We start from the raw sequence: 12,788 nt of genomic DNA, 5'->3' as shown, positions 1-12,788 counted from the left end.
TAAGGCACCCAGGTTCAGGTCTACGTCCCATTTTAACCAGCGTGCTTGCAGAGAGATATGTTCTACGGAGTATTTTTTGCTTGATTAACTGTAGCGTCATAGGAATAGCGACTTCTCTGGGGTAAGAAAGTGCCTCCTGCAAGTCATCATCCTCCAGATACCCAATATCCTTTTCCCACAATTGCCGGAGACATATTAGCGGGTCGGGCTTATTATTTATTAATTTACGGTATGTAATGGATATTGCTTTACGTCACATGTGTTCCATTAGGAGTCTATCTTCCAGTGGGGGTGCCTCTGGCAAAGCTTTACTGCTCGTTACAGCGGTAGTTATAGCATGGCGTATTTGTAAATATCTGAACACCTCCGACCCAGCCAGTTGATATTCTACTTATAGGTCTCTAAATGAGACGATCTCGTTTCACTTCCAAAGGTCACCAACTGAAGATATTGCCAATTACGTCCCACTTGTCGAAACCCGGGCATTTACTCAGCATTCAGAGTTGTTCGGTCTCCCATTAAGGAGTAGTCAGTGTTATTTTCTTATGCCACTCCAGTGTTTTTGCAGCCCGGTGCCAAATTGCGACTGTTTGGGCTGTGGGACCTGTAAGGAGTTGGCGTTTGGGGTTAGAGTAAAGTGCTCTCCGATAACCACCCGGGATCATTATCCATTTCATTTAGTCAAAGGCAACCTCCGTGAGTACTCTTCAGGGCCGTCTGCCAGGATATCAGCTACAGCCCTGTGAATTCACACCGAGGACAAGTAAAATTAAAGATGTTAATGCACCTACTATAAACACACTTTTAAGGTCTAGCAGACCTAGCGCTGGAGCATGCATGCTCTCCTTGCTCTGCAAAGCTTAAAGTGATCGAGTAGATTTCAGAAGGGGACTTGAAGCCCCGCCCATCATTCCTATTGGCTGGCGTCATCGTTTATGCTAAACACTGGCCTCCCATTGAAAATGAGGCTTCTTGGTTACCGCCCAGTCTTCTTTTGGCCCTGCCCACCCGGACTGGATAATTTGCTTGTGGCGTTACACGGGATGCTTTAGTTAATCAAGGAGCACTATTTTCTTTAATAAATACTGTGGGACAATGGCGGCGCTTGAATTTGCATCACGCTCACACAGCACTCGTGGGACAATGACGGGTGCTACTTGCATGCGGAGCAAAGCACTGCTTTTACTTTAAAATTAGCCAAACCCCCCCCCCCCCCCAAACACTTGCGGGACAATGGAGAACGTGTTGACTTCTGGATGTTGGATTTCATGGTCACCGCGTGGCGAGCTGTTGCCATTTCCCTGAATTCGGTGCAATTTGCGTGCACTACTACTTGTTCTTTCTATCTCTTCCTGTTGGTCCTGAGAACGAGGAGGCCTTGAGCCATCCAACCAGCGGGCGCCGGAAACCCTGCATGGATTGCAGCTGGAGCTCGTGCAGAAGAGGCCTGGCCAAGGACAGTGAGCTGTGTGTGCGCGCTTCTAGGTGGCCAACCCCACGCTCAAAACCAGAGGGCAACAGCTGCCCACCGCCCGGGGGGGGGGGGGGGTCGAGATCTGTACCCTGTATAGCGCTTCTCGTCGGACAGCGCATCTCTCCTGGCGGACCACGTCTTGGTAGCCGCTTCCAGCGTGTATTGTTCTCTGTGCTGGCCCGGGGTTGACAAGACTGCGACCCAGCTGCCCTTCCTGTTTGGGTTCTGGCGACCGGTTTCTCGGAAGGGCCTTCTCCTTATTAGCAGGGTGACCTCCATGCACAGAGGACTTCCGGCAGTGACCGGTCAGTCCGTGCCAGGCCAGGCCTTGTCAGCGACAAAGCCGTTAATGTTCTTGCATACATCCTGAAAGGGGAACAGGTGGTTGGGAGGGGGCGGGGGTCTCATACATAAATTGGTGCACTTCCACTCGGTGGGTGTGAGTCTCGCACAGTCTCGTGCCACGCGCAATGACGCCAGTGTCTTTAATGGAGTTACAGGTTTTGGCGTGTGCCACCCTCACACTTCAGCATTCCGTCCATCATTTGTTTGCATAGCACTTTTCACCCTAAGAAGGATGGGTATGAGAGGAGGAGCTACGCAAGCATCCGAGATGGCCGCGTGAGCACAGGGCTCCTGGGACCCTCACCGCCCTTCGCAAATATCCTGACTTTATCCTGATTTTTCAGATGGGTTACTGAAGATGAACCTCAGCTGACACCTTTGCTCTTTCAAGAATTTGATTTGGACTTTGGGAACCGCGGTTACGTCGGACCGAACTTTTGAGGCCCACCTCGCGGTGAAGCCGGGGGCTTAGCAAGCTGGCACGCCGGGACGAAGTTGAACAACAACGGCTGAGGGGCCTTCCCGCAGTAGCCCTGAACTAACTTTCAGTTTCGCTTTTGGGTCCTGGCACTATCTAATCGCAGGACTGTTCCGTTATGTCAGGGGTCCGGCCTGGCTCTGCCTCTTCATTGTGTGCCTTCGGTTCCGAACGCTTCTGTATCGGACTACGTCGTCACCTCGGCCACGCGAGCCCACTTTTGTAGACTTTTGGTGACTTGCCCGTGAATGGCCATTTTCACCAGGTCTCACGGGCCCCTCCGGGGCGCATCTTCCAATATGGCTAACAGGGCCGACAACGAGAAGCGGTAAACCAAGGCGCCTATTCGCGGGGAACCAATTCAAACTAATATCATGGATCGCTATACCCAGTCTAAAGGATCCCCCGGTGGCGCCAGCCGCACTCCGGAGGAAGCCAAGAAAGACCCGGCTGCGCTGACCGAACTGTCTCTCCAAGACATCATGGGCGCCATTGCCAACATGAAGGCTACCATCGGCCAGCAATATGAAGCTCTAGCTCTTAAAATCGACACGGTTGCCATCTATGTCACCTTGATCAGAGCTGACTTGTATAAAACTAATGAAAAAGGGAAGTCGCTGGATTTGAAGACTTCTAGCCTTACAGCCGATGTGTCGGAACTACAAACTGAAATCGGCATTCTTAAGTCATCCAACGACCTCTTGTCTCATCGACTGGAGGATTTTGAAAATAGGGCAAGACGCAACAACATCCGCATCATTTGTGTCCCTGAAAACCCAGAAAATCCTTCAACAGACCTCCTGGTGGAAGATCTCGTCCTAAATCACCTTGCCCCTACAGGACTGAGCAAATTCTTCGCCGTGGAGCGTACCCATCGTGTGCCCGGTGGGAATCCGAGGCCGGGCGCATATCCGAGGCCTATTATTGCCGGGCTTTTTCACTTCAGGGACCAAGATGCTATCCTGCAGGCCTCGAGGGTGAGTGGCCCGGTAAAATTCGAAAACACAACAGTAAGCTTTTACCCGGACTTCACTCAGCTTGTGCAAAGGATGGGCTTTCAGGGAGTGAAGCGAAGACTCCGAGACGTGGGCCTGAAATATGTTATGTTGTTTCCTACCAGACTTCATGTTGAATACGAGGACCGGATGTTTTTCTTTGACCGTCCTGAGAGTGTGAGTGACTGGCTGGATTCTCTGCCTGCCCCGAAGGATCGAACTGAGCACCCTGGTGGCGCCGAGGGTGGCGAGCCAGAACAAAATTGACCATGCGGTTCCCGACCTCCGAATATTTGACTTTTCACAGCTGGGTTAGATTATTCTAATATTGTTGTATTTTATTGTCGTATACCCGAGGGTGGCGGGGGAAGCGAGACTCTTTCCTCCTCCTGGTTTCTTTTTGTAGATTAGTGTAATGGTAGGGCGACAGGCACACTGCAAGTTGGCGGTGGCTTTTGAGTCTAATGCAGGGGTGCAGGGTGGGGGGAGTTGTAACGGGTTCAAGTTGGGGGGTGGGGAGGGAGTGTTAGTGTGTTTGTTATTTTCTCTCAAGGCACCATATTGTTCTTTTCTGTGATCTGGCTATTGTGTTCTTTGTGGGGTGGGTTCTGTACTTCTCGCTGGGATGGGGGGTAGCGGGTTGAGGCTAATATCTTGGAATGTCAACGGGTTGGGTGACGGAATAAAACGGGGAGTGGTGCTAAAATTCCTGCGTCGCCTGTCCCTTGATGTCGTTCTTCTACAGGAAACACATCTGGTTGGGAACACGTGTCACGCCATGAACAGGTGGGGGTACCGTCTTGTTCTAGGGGCGTGGGCATTCTTGTTCTCCCTTTGGAAATAGATGACGTAATCCTTGACGACAGGGGGCGCTACGCCGCCCTCACTGGTAGATGGGAGGGTAGGACTGTTTCGTTGATTACTATATATGTTCCGCCGGGTCTACAGACCTCTACTTTCTCAGATATTGGGCGTGTAGTGCTGGGACTTCCTGAGGGTACCTTGGTGATGGGTGGGGACTTCAATTCTGTTGTTTCTGGCGGTGTAGATCGCCACCCCCCCAGAGATCTTACCAAGTCTCAATCATGGCTGAGTGGGTTTTTGGAGACTTTTGGTCTAGTAGACTGCTGGAGGTTGATGCATCCCGAGCAGATGCAATACACTTTTCATTCTGGGGTCCATGGTAGTCTTTCCAGACTTGATTACGTCCCGATGCCGGCGGCGCAGTCCCCCTCTATTAGAGAAATCAGACACCTTGCCCGGGGCATATCAGACCATTCCCCATTGTGGCTCTGTATGGATATTAGAGTGTGTGGTGCAGGACAAGTTGCTCCCATAAATCCCTGGTATTTTCACAATCCTAAGACCCGTGCTGGTTTGATAAAGTCCCTGGATCATTACTTTCTTGAAAATGTGGGGTCTGTGTCCTCATCTGTGTCATTGTGGGAAGCCTTCAAGACGGTCATTCGTGGGCAGGCTCTATCGTTAATTGCTGGGGCTAAGAAAACTAAAAGTGAAGAAATTGTTCGTCTTGAGACAGAGATAGTTGAGCTGGAGAGTGACTTGGAATCAGGCGTGACTCATGCTAAACTCCACGCCCTTGGTCTGAAACAACTGGATTACAGATCCCTGGTTACGGATGCTGCCAAAATAATGAACAGGGAGCAGCAGGGCAGATTGTATGATGTTGGGGACAAGGCAGGTAAATTGATTGCGTGGCTCGATAAGAAAGAAAGGGCGAATCGTGTGGTTCCCGTGATTGAGAAATTGGATGGAATGTGTGTGACTGATCCGAGTGAGATAGTGAAGTGTTTTGTGGACCATTTTCGCACGGTGTACTCTCCGGTCTCTGATAGAGATGAGGAAGACTCTCATCTGTTGTTACGCGATATTGCACTGCCGCGCCTATCGGAGGCTGACCGAGACCTAATGGATGCTCCACTGTCAGCGGACGAGATTGCAATCGCCATTCGCTCTGGCAAGGCTATGGGCCCCAATGGTCTGCCCATCGAACTATACAAATTGCGCCCTGATAAAGTTGCACCGTATCTCCGAGATATGTTTCTGGAGTCGCGAGACCTTGGTTCTCTCCCTTGTGATCAGCGTCTAGCTACGATCGTGGTTATTCCTAAAGGAGGGGAAGCCTCTGGATCGCTGCACTTCATCCAGGCCCATTTCGCTGTTGAACGCCGAACCCAAAATCCTAGCTAAATTCTTAGCTAACCGGCTGATCACGGTGATTAGTGACCTGATCCACCCGGATCAATCTGGTTTCATCCCGCATCGTAGCACCGCACTCAACTTGCTGCGTTTGCATGGCGTCCTCGCGAGGGCGGAGTCTCTTCACGAGCCGGCCATTTTGGCTTCTTTAGACGCCACGATGGCCTTTGACACTATAGAATGGCCGTATCTTTGAGCCGCCCTCGCGAAATTTGGTTTTGGTTCCGGGTTTATCGGGTGGGTGAAACTTCTGTATGAGAAACCGCTGGCTCAGGTGGTCGTTAATGGCCGAGTATCGGATTCTTTTACTCTTGGGAGGGGTACGCGGCAGGGCTGCCCGTTGTCCCCCCTACTTTTTGCGCTTGCTTTGGAGCCTCTGGCTGCTTGGCTGCGATGGGAGCCTTCGATAAAGGGTATCCAGTGGACTCCAGATTTTGAGGATCGGGTCTCGCTTTACGCTTACGATATTCTGTTATACCTTACCTCCCCCCGAAAATCGCTTAACGTTTTGTTCGACGTGCTCACTTCGTTCGGAAAGAACTCAGGTCTAGTCATTATTTGGACTAAATCCTGTGTCTATGTACTTTCGGGTGGTCTCCCCCCTTTGCCTCGTAGATTTCCCATCCAGGTCTCGCAGACGGGATTCAAATATTTGGGGATTTTTATATCATTGGACCCCGCCGTTCGCTATGAACGCAATTTGCTTCTCCCTCTCCAGAGGCTGAAACTCGACGTCATTTGCTGGCGTAGACTGCCATTGTCGCCGCTCGGTCGGGCTGCACTTTTTAAAATGATGTCCCTGCCACGTTTTTTGTACGCTCTCCAGAATTCGTTTGACATTATCCCTGCAAGCTATTTCCGCGAGGTGGAGAGCTTGCAGAGGCTAAGCTAACCCTCCCCTGGTATGACAAGGGCATGGCGCTTCCGGATATCAGGCGGTATTATTGGGCCTCTCAGTTGAGTGCGATTAACCACGCACCCAGCCCAAACCCTGCATTTGAGATGGACAAGCATCTGTTGCCGGGTGGGAATTATAACAGGGCACTCTATTCTAAGGTGGCAGGGAAGAACTTAACAGGACCCACCAAGATTGCTGTACGAGTTTGTTGTGATGCGAATGTGGCCCTGGGTTGGAGGGATCGACTGACACGCGCGACTCCTTTGTATGCGTCTGAGAGATTGGGATGCCTCTGGACAACAAAAGGTTTTGAGAAATGGGACATGATTGGTATTAGCAGGGTGGGCGACCTCTGGGCCAAGGGTGCAAGAATATGAGTTGAGTGACAGGGAGTTTTTTAGATACGCACAGGTCCGTCATGCCTTGACCTCGGTCTTCACTGCCGGTGTCGATATCCCTGAGTCCTCCCCGCTGGAAGATCGTGTGCTTGATGGTCATGTGCCTGATAGTACGATTTCATTAATATATAATCGGGCAGAACTCCTTGTACTTCTCAGGGAAGTCTGGACCGGGGATGGGCTGGAACTGGATGATGAAGACTGGCAGTCCGCATTATCTTCAGCTAAGGAGGTGGCTATTCCCGCCCGTCTCCGCCTCGTCCAACTTAAAATTCTCCATCGTGTGAATGTCACCGTCCTCGTTTGGTCTGTATGGGTTATTCTGCTGATGGGTTATGTAAGCGTGGCTGTGGAATGATTGGAACGTTCCTCCATATCATTTGGGAGTGCCCGGAGGTGGCTGCATTCTGGAATCGTGTGCATGCAGTGATGGAGAGTGTCACTGGAGTTGTGCTGTTGCCTGAAGTTCGGCGATGTCTATTGAATGTGTGGGAACTGAATGATTATAGTGTTGCTCAGACCCGGTGGGCGACCCTTGGAAACATGATTGCCAAGAGAGACATTGCACAGTTGTAGGGTTCCCAGCGGCTGCCCACTGTATCGGTATGGAAGGAAAATATGGATTGGTGTATGTTTAGAGAAAAGACTGTATCTGGCTAGGGGAAGACCTAGGGCGTGGACTAAAGCCTGGAACCAGTGGAATGCCTACCGCGGAAACATATGTACGCCCCCTTTTGATGATAATCTGGACATCTCCCTTTCCCCCTGATCCGACATTCCATGTATTGTTTAATTTTGTTCCTATTCATCGCCTTCCCCGCTGACCCACCTGACGCCTTCTACTAATTATAAGTCTACACAACATTGCACTTGGAGGTCCCTCCCGTACGAGCACAATTCCGTGTACAATGTACCAATGCCTTGAGACTTGTTTCTTCTTTTCTTTATTTTTCTTTTTCTTTTGTAAAAAACAAAAAACAATAATACATTACGACTCTATCCTGCGTTGCTACAAATCTCATCCTGAATCACTGCCGGGCCTCAGGGATGTCGGCGAAAGAGCTGTGGTATATAATGACACACTTACTTATATTCTGGCTAGCGGCCGGCCCCTGTGGTTGTAGGCCCTTGTGTGTAATTTTATTTGAATGCACAATAAAGGTTTTTTTTTTTAAAAAGAAGGATGGGTATGCCCCACGTATGTCCCTTGCTCACTGTGCCACTGGATTCAAGCTAGCCTGGCTGATAAAGGGTAATAACCAGAAACCGGTCCCAAGATGCTTGTTTTCGGTCCAGGGAGGACCTGGCTTGGCAGTTTGGTCTGGACTGTTCCCATATGGCTGGGTCCAAACTGGGATGGCGTAGTGGGCAAAAGAACAATGGATTTCACCCCAGATCTTTTTACTGGGGGAGTATGTTTGCATTGTCAGCATTCCGCCCATCATTTGTTTGCTGTAACACTTTTCGCCCTAAGTGGGATGGGTATGCCTAGACGTGGGTCCCTTGCTCACTGTGCCACTGGATTCAACCTAGCCTGGCTGATGAAGGGTAATAGCCAGAAACCGGTCACAGGATGCTTGTTTCCGGTCCAGGGAGGACCTGGCTTGTTAGTTCGGTCTGGACTGTTCCCATGAGGCACAGGGTCAAGACTGATTTGCATATGGCTGGGTCTAAACTGAGGTGGCATGGTGATCAAAAGAACAATGGATTTAACCCAGATCTCTTGACTGGGGGTGAATGTAAGATTAATTCAGCATTCCGTCCATCATTTGTTTGCGTCGCACTCACACATTTGCTGTGAGTCTTACACGCTAATGAACAGCCTCACTAGGTGGATATGGGTCTCACGATGAGGCATAGACCCACTCCAGCCACTGTGAAACTATACTTTTAAACAGAGCTGCACATGTTGGCGGAATCAGACTGTGTGTTTAGTTTCCCACCTCTGTGCACTGAGTGTACGCGTGTCTCATGCTTGGTTTATGTCTCTCTCCACGCTTGGTCAGTCTGTAGACTCTAATGTAGTTGTACACGTTGAAGTTTTGTCACTCAGTGGCTGTGTTGCTCACTATTTGGAGCACACCCTCACTATACTTTTGGGAGTCGGTGTGACTGTTGCATGCTGTCGAACACTATGCCTAATTGTCTCTCACAACAGCTCCCTCTCACACTTTAGTGCAAGCCCTTGTTCAGAGTGTGTAGGCCTTACAGTGATGCACACGCAGTCTCACCCCAGCTTCAGCCATCCCAATGACTTTAAGAGTGGCACATTCATCAGACGTGTCACTCAGCTTGTGCGCGTTTTACACAACGGCACACAGTTTCACTCTACCCTCCATCATGCCATGTATTGTAATAAAGTCAGACGCGGAATGAGCAGTCTCTCTCACGGTGTATGTCCTCTCACAACATAATTCAGCTGGGGTATAGGCCTCTCACTAGTGCGATGTCTCACTGAAGGTACAGTCATCCTCTGTACTTCAGTGATGTGGAACACAGTGAAGCAGCCGCTCACTCACTTTTTGTTTAGACTTATAGTCTCACACCTCGGTGCACAGCCCTGTTTCAGAGGTAGTAATCTCACATTTGAGCAGATCTCACTGCAGCCTCCGCCATTCCGCTATCTTTAATTGAGTGACACACAGTGACTCCCTTATGGTTTAATTTAACCCAGTACTGTGAAGCCTGGCTCTTGTGTGGGCTTAGTCCAGCCTAAAGTACCCCGTTGTAGGAAGGTGGCTACCTGACTATGGTTACCCCAGATTTTTTGCCTTGTGTTTAGCTGGTTTTCGACTTAGTTGGCCTGGTTCTCTGCTAATCAGGGCCCCAGGCTATCTGCTCTCTCTGTAAAATGGATTTCATGTACCCTAGGTGCATAACTAAATTGGCTTGGGTCACCTTATCAGCCCCTGTACAGAGCACTATAGGTGCCCAGGGCATAGGTGCATCCAAGGCCTACCAGGGGATGCAGCATATCTTTTGCCACCCCTGGCTGGCTATCCAAAATTGACACAACTGGCTGATCACTCAGCTGGGGCAAGGTGGTGTAATCACCCCTTGCTTAGATATAGTATGCCTATATCTAAACCTATCTGGAAACATATAAACCTATAAGCCACTCCTATGGCAGGCCTTAACAATCCTGGAGGCAGAGTGCGTGGTTTTATGTGAGATAGTGCTCTAGCATGAGCTGAGCCTGTCTGCAGCTGTCGGGACCAATTCCCTAAGCTGTTCCGGGATATTGCCATACCATATACTATTAAGTGCATTATAATCCTCGCGGTTATATGTCAACTTTGGTTTGGCTTTATCAAAACATGTCGTGTAAGGTGTCATACGATTTGGAATACTACCCCCTCGCCAGTCCTGGCGACGGGGGTAGCTTTCCACCCCTCTAGAGGGAGACGACATGTTACTTTGCTAAAACGCCGTTGATTTAAAAAGAGCCTCAGATCCACAAAATGGATGCTTCTGCCACAGACACAAGTCTGACCTCCTGCTGCTGACCGAAACTCAGCAGAGGAGGCCTGGACAAAGGCTTTCCTGTCGCAGGGAGGTGTTACACCACCCCAGACAGGAGATAATGGTTTGTAGCAGGGAGGTTTGAAAGAAACCAGACACTGCCTGGGGAGCACAAGGCTTCCCCTTGCATAATCCGGCCAAACCGGTTCTGGGGCACACCAGCCTCAGTCCCAGCGTGGCCTGGATCAAAGGGAAAGGGGTGTATCCACCCCCTACCTGGGTCCCACCCATAGGAGGGGACCTAGCAGGTAATCCAGCCCCCTAGATTGGTATAAGAATGGGAGCAGTGCCAACGCACTCAGATTATCCTGATGAAACATTTGAAACAAAACTCTGGACCCTTCGACATCCTACTCGACGTAGAAGACTGAAGAATCTCCCTTGTGGTCAAGGAGTGACCACCCTGTGCAAACAGGCACCATCCAGTACCTCGACGTCCGCTTTGTTGCAGTTCCCGCCGGAACTCGAGCGACAGAGATCGACGAGATCAAGCTTGCCTGCCTTCTAACAGCCCGATCCACAGTCCCTGCAGAGCTGAGACCCGTGGAGGCGACCGGAAGCGTGGGGCCCGCCATCTTGAAAAGACCACGAGATGCTGACCGCGCAGCCCACGAGTGACCCTCGAAGCTGTACAACGGGGTTTGAGAAGCCCCAGCCCTGAGCCACTTTTGCACCGAAGATCACCCCTCTACACTCGACGAGTGCTGCGTGGGGCCCTTCTGCTTCCTTTGGCTCAACGCGTTGGCCGGTCACTTGCCCGCTGGCTTGTGGCCCCTGTGCCGACGAAACTTGAAATCCGACTTGTGATTCTGGTTGCTCCAGACTTGCACCCGCTCCTCTGAAAAGGAGCACCCGCTCTGACCCTCCTGGTCCGAGTGAGCAGCAATCTTCCAGTCCTGCGTGGATTGCTCTTGCCAAGTGTTGTTTGCCCCGATCTTGAAGTCGACTGCGCCGACGGTGAGAGCCTTCGTGGGACAGCCCGTGACCCGCTCCTGGACTTCGCAGATGCCCCAGAGCCCACGTGGCAGCGGAGAGAAGCTCCTCGACAACCACCTGATTGCGCCCGACATTGCCTAGTTCCACCCTGGTCACTGCTGAGTGACCCAGACTCTGTCCCCTCTGCTTTCAGGTACTTTACGACTCTGATCCACCCTTGGATCACACCGGACACTTCTCCTTCACATCGCCTGCAGCATCTTCAGCTTCAAGCACCAACAACCTGCGTGACGAAACCCAACGCCACTTCGACCCTATGCACCCGCTTCCTGTGGGTGAGGTAACTCAGCAACGCCGGTGTTCCCACACTGGTACACACCTCTAGGGTCTGTGTCTAAAGTTGTATCCTTCTAGGTTGAGCGGAAGTATCCTTAAACTCTAACTGTGTAACTTTTACGCACCATTGACTTTGCATTGGTGCATGCGTGTGCTTTAAGCGCTGCACCCGAACCCCCGCAGGCTTTTCCCGACTTCAGCATTGCTTGTCCCGACTGCTCCCAGCAATTCCCTAGGCCCTAGGCCTAACCACTGTTCGATTGGTATCTCTTATACCACTTTCCTAATATATGGTTTGAGTGGCCACCCGCCCTCATCCATAATTGTACCACTTTCATATGTTATACTGTGCTTTAGGTTAAACGCTTGTGCCCCTTTGCTCATAAAGAGTACTGGGGATTATTTTAGTAATAAACACATACATTTTTATAATATATACTTGTGTGGTGTCCTTTCATTTGATATTACAGGATTGTGATTGGTAAAACAGCTCGCTTAACACGACCTCTTGAGTTTAGCCTTTCAGGCTGCTTAGTCCATGCTACCCCTAGGATAGCTTGTCTATAAGGTTGACTTACAACCAGACACCATAAGAGATTGTTTGGACTGATACAAGGTGGTTCCAGAATTGGAAACATCATATATCAGGCCAACTTCTCACACCCGTGAAGAGTGGGTGTCTAAGGAGCCTACTCCGTGCACACATTAGTGCACAGAGGCAACGGAACATCCGTGTCAGACTGCCCAAACCGGAGTGTACACCTCAGCAGTGCAATGCACTTTTTTGCACACCCCTACTCACTACAGACATCTGAAGGCGCTAGTTAAAGGACACACCACAACCCCAGAGGAAACACAGTTGTTTCAGGAAACAAGCCTCTGCAATGCAATAGGTCTCGCATTTATGAGAGTTTAAGCTATTGGCATTGTAAATGACAATGCCTTTTATTTATCTTTTATAAACAACAACAAAAATAAAAGGCATAGTCATTTGCAATGTCAATAGCTCAAACTTGCATAAATGCGAGACCTATTGCATTGCAAATGCTTGTTATTAAAAGGGCAGTGGATTGAGACAGACAGAAGCAGGTAACCCTGCTTAACTGGAGGTCTTGTTCAGCTAAAACTTCTTTTCTCTAGAAACTTTCAGGACATATTTGAAAAAAGTAGCTTGGGCTGAGAGCTA

General features: G+C 50.2%; 1 protein-coding gene across 1 annotated transcript in view; it reads right to left on the bottom strand.

The window, feature by feature from the left end:
• The window catches only part of PMM1 (phosphomannomutase 1), a 103,538-nt gene that overhangs the window by 73,250 nt on the left and 17,500 nt on the right, over positions 1 to 12,788 (bottom strand). The gene's annotated exons all lie outside the window — the stretch shown is intronic.

The sequence above is a fragment of the Lissotriton vulgaris genome, chromosome 1_1, assembly GCF_964263255.1.
Source record: "Lissotriton vulgaris chromosome 1_1, aLisVul1.2, whole genome shotgun sequence".
Lineage (NCBI taxonomy): Eukaryota > Metazoa > Chordata > Amphibia > Caudata > Salamandridae > Lissotriton > Lissotriton vulgaris.
The sequence above is the reverse complement of the archived record's forward strand: the minus strand, read 5'-3'. Positions and strand labels throughout refer to the sequence as shown.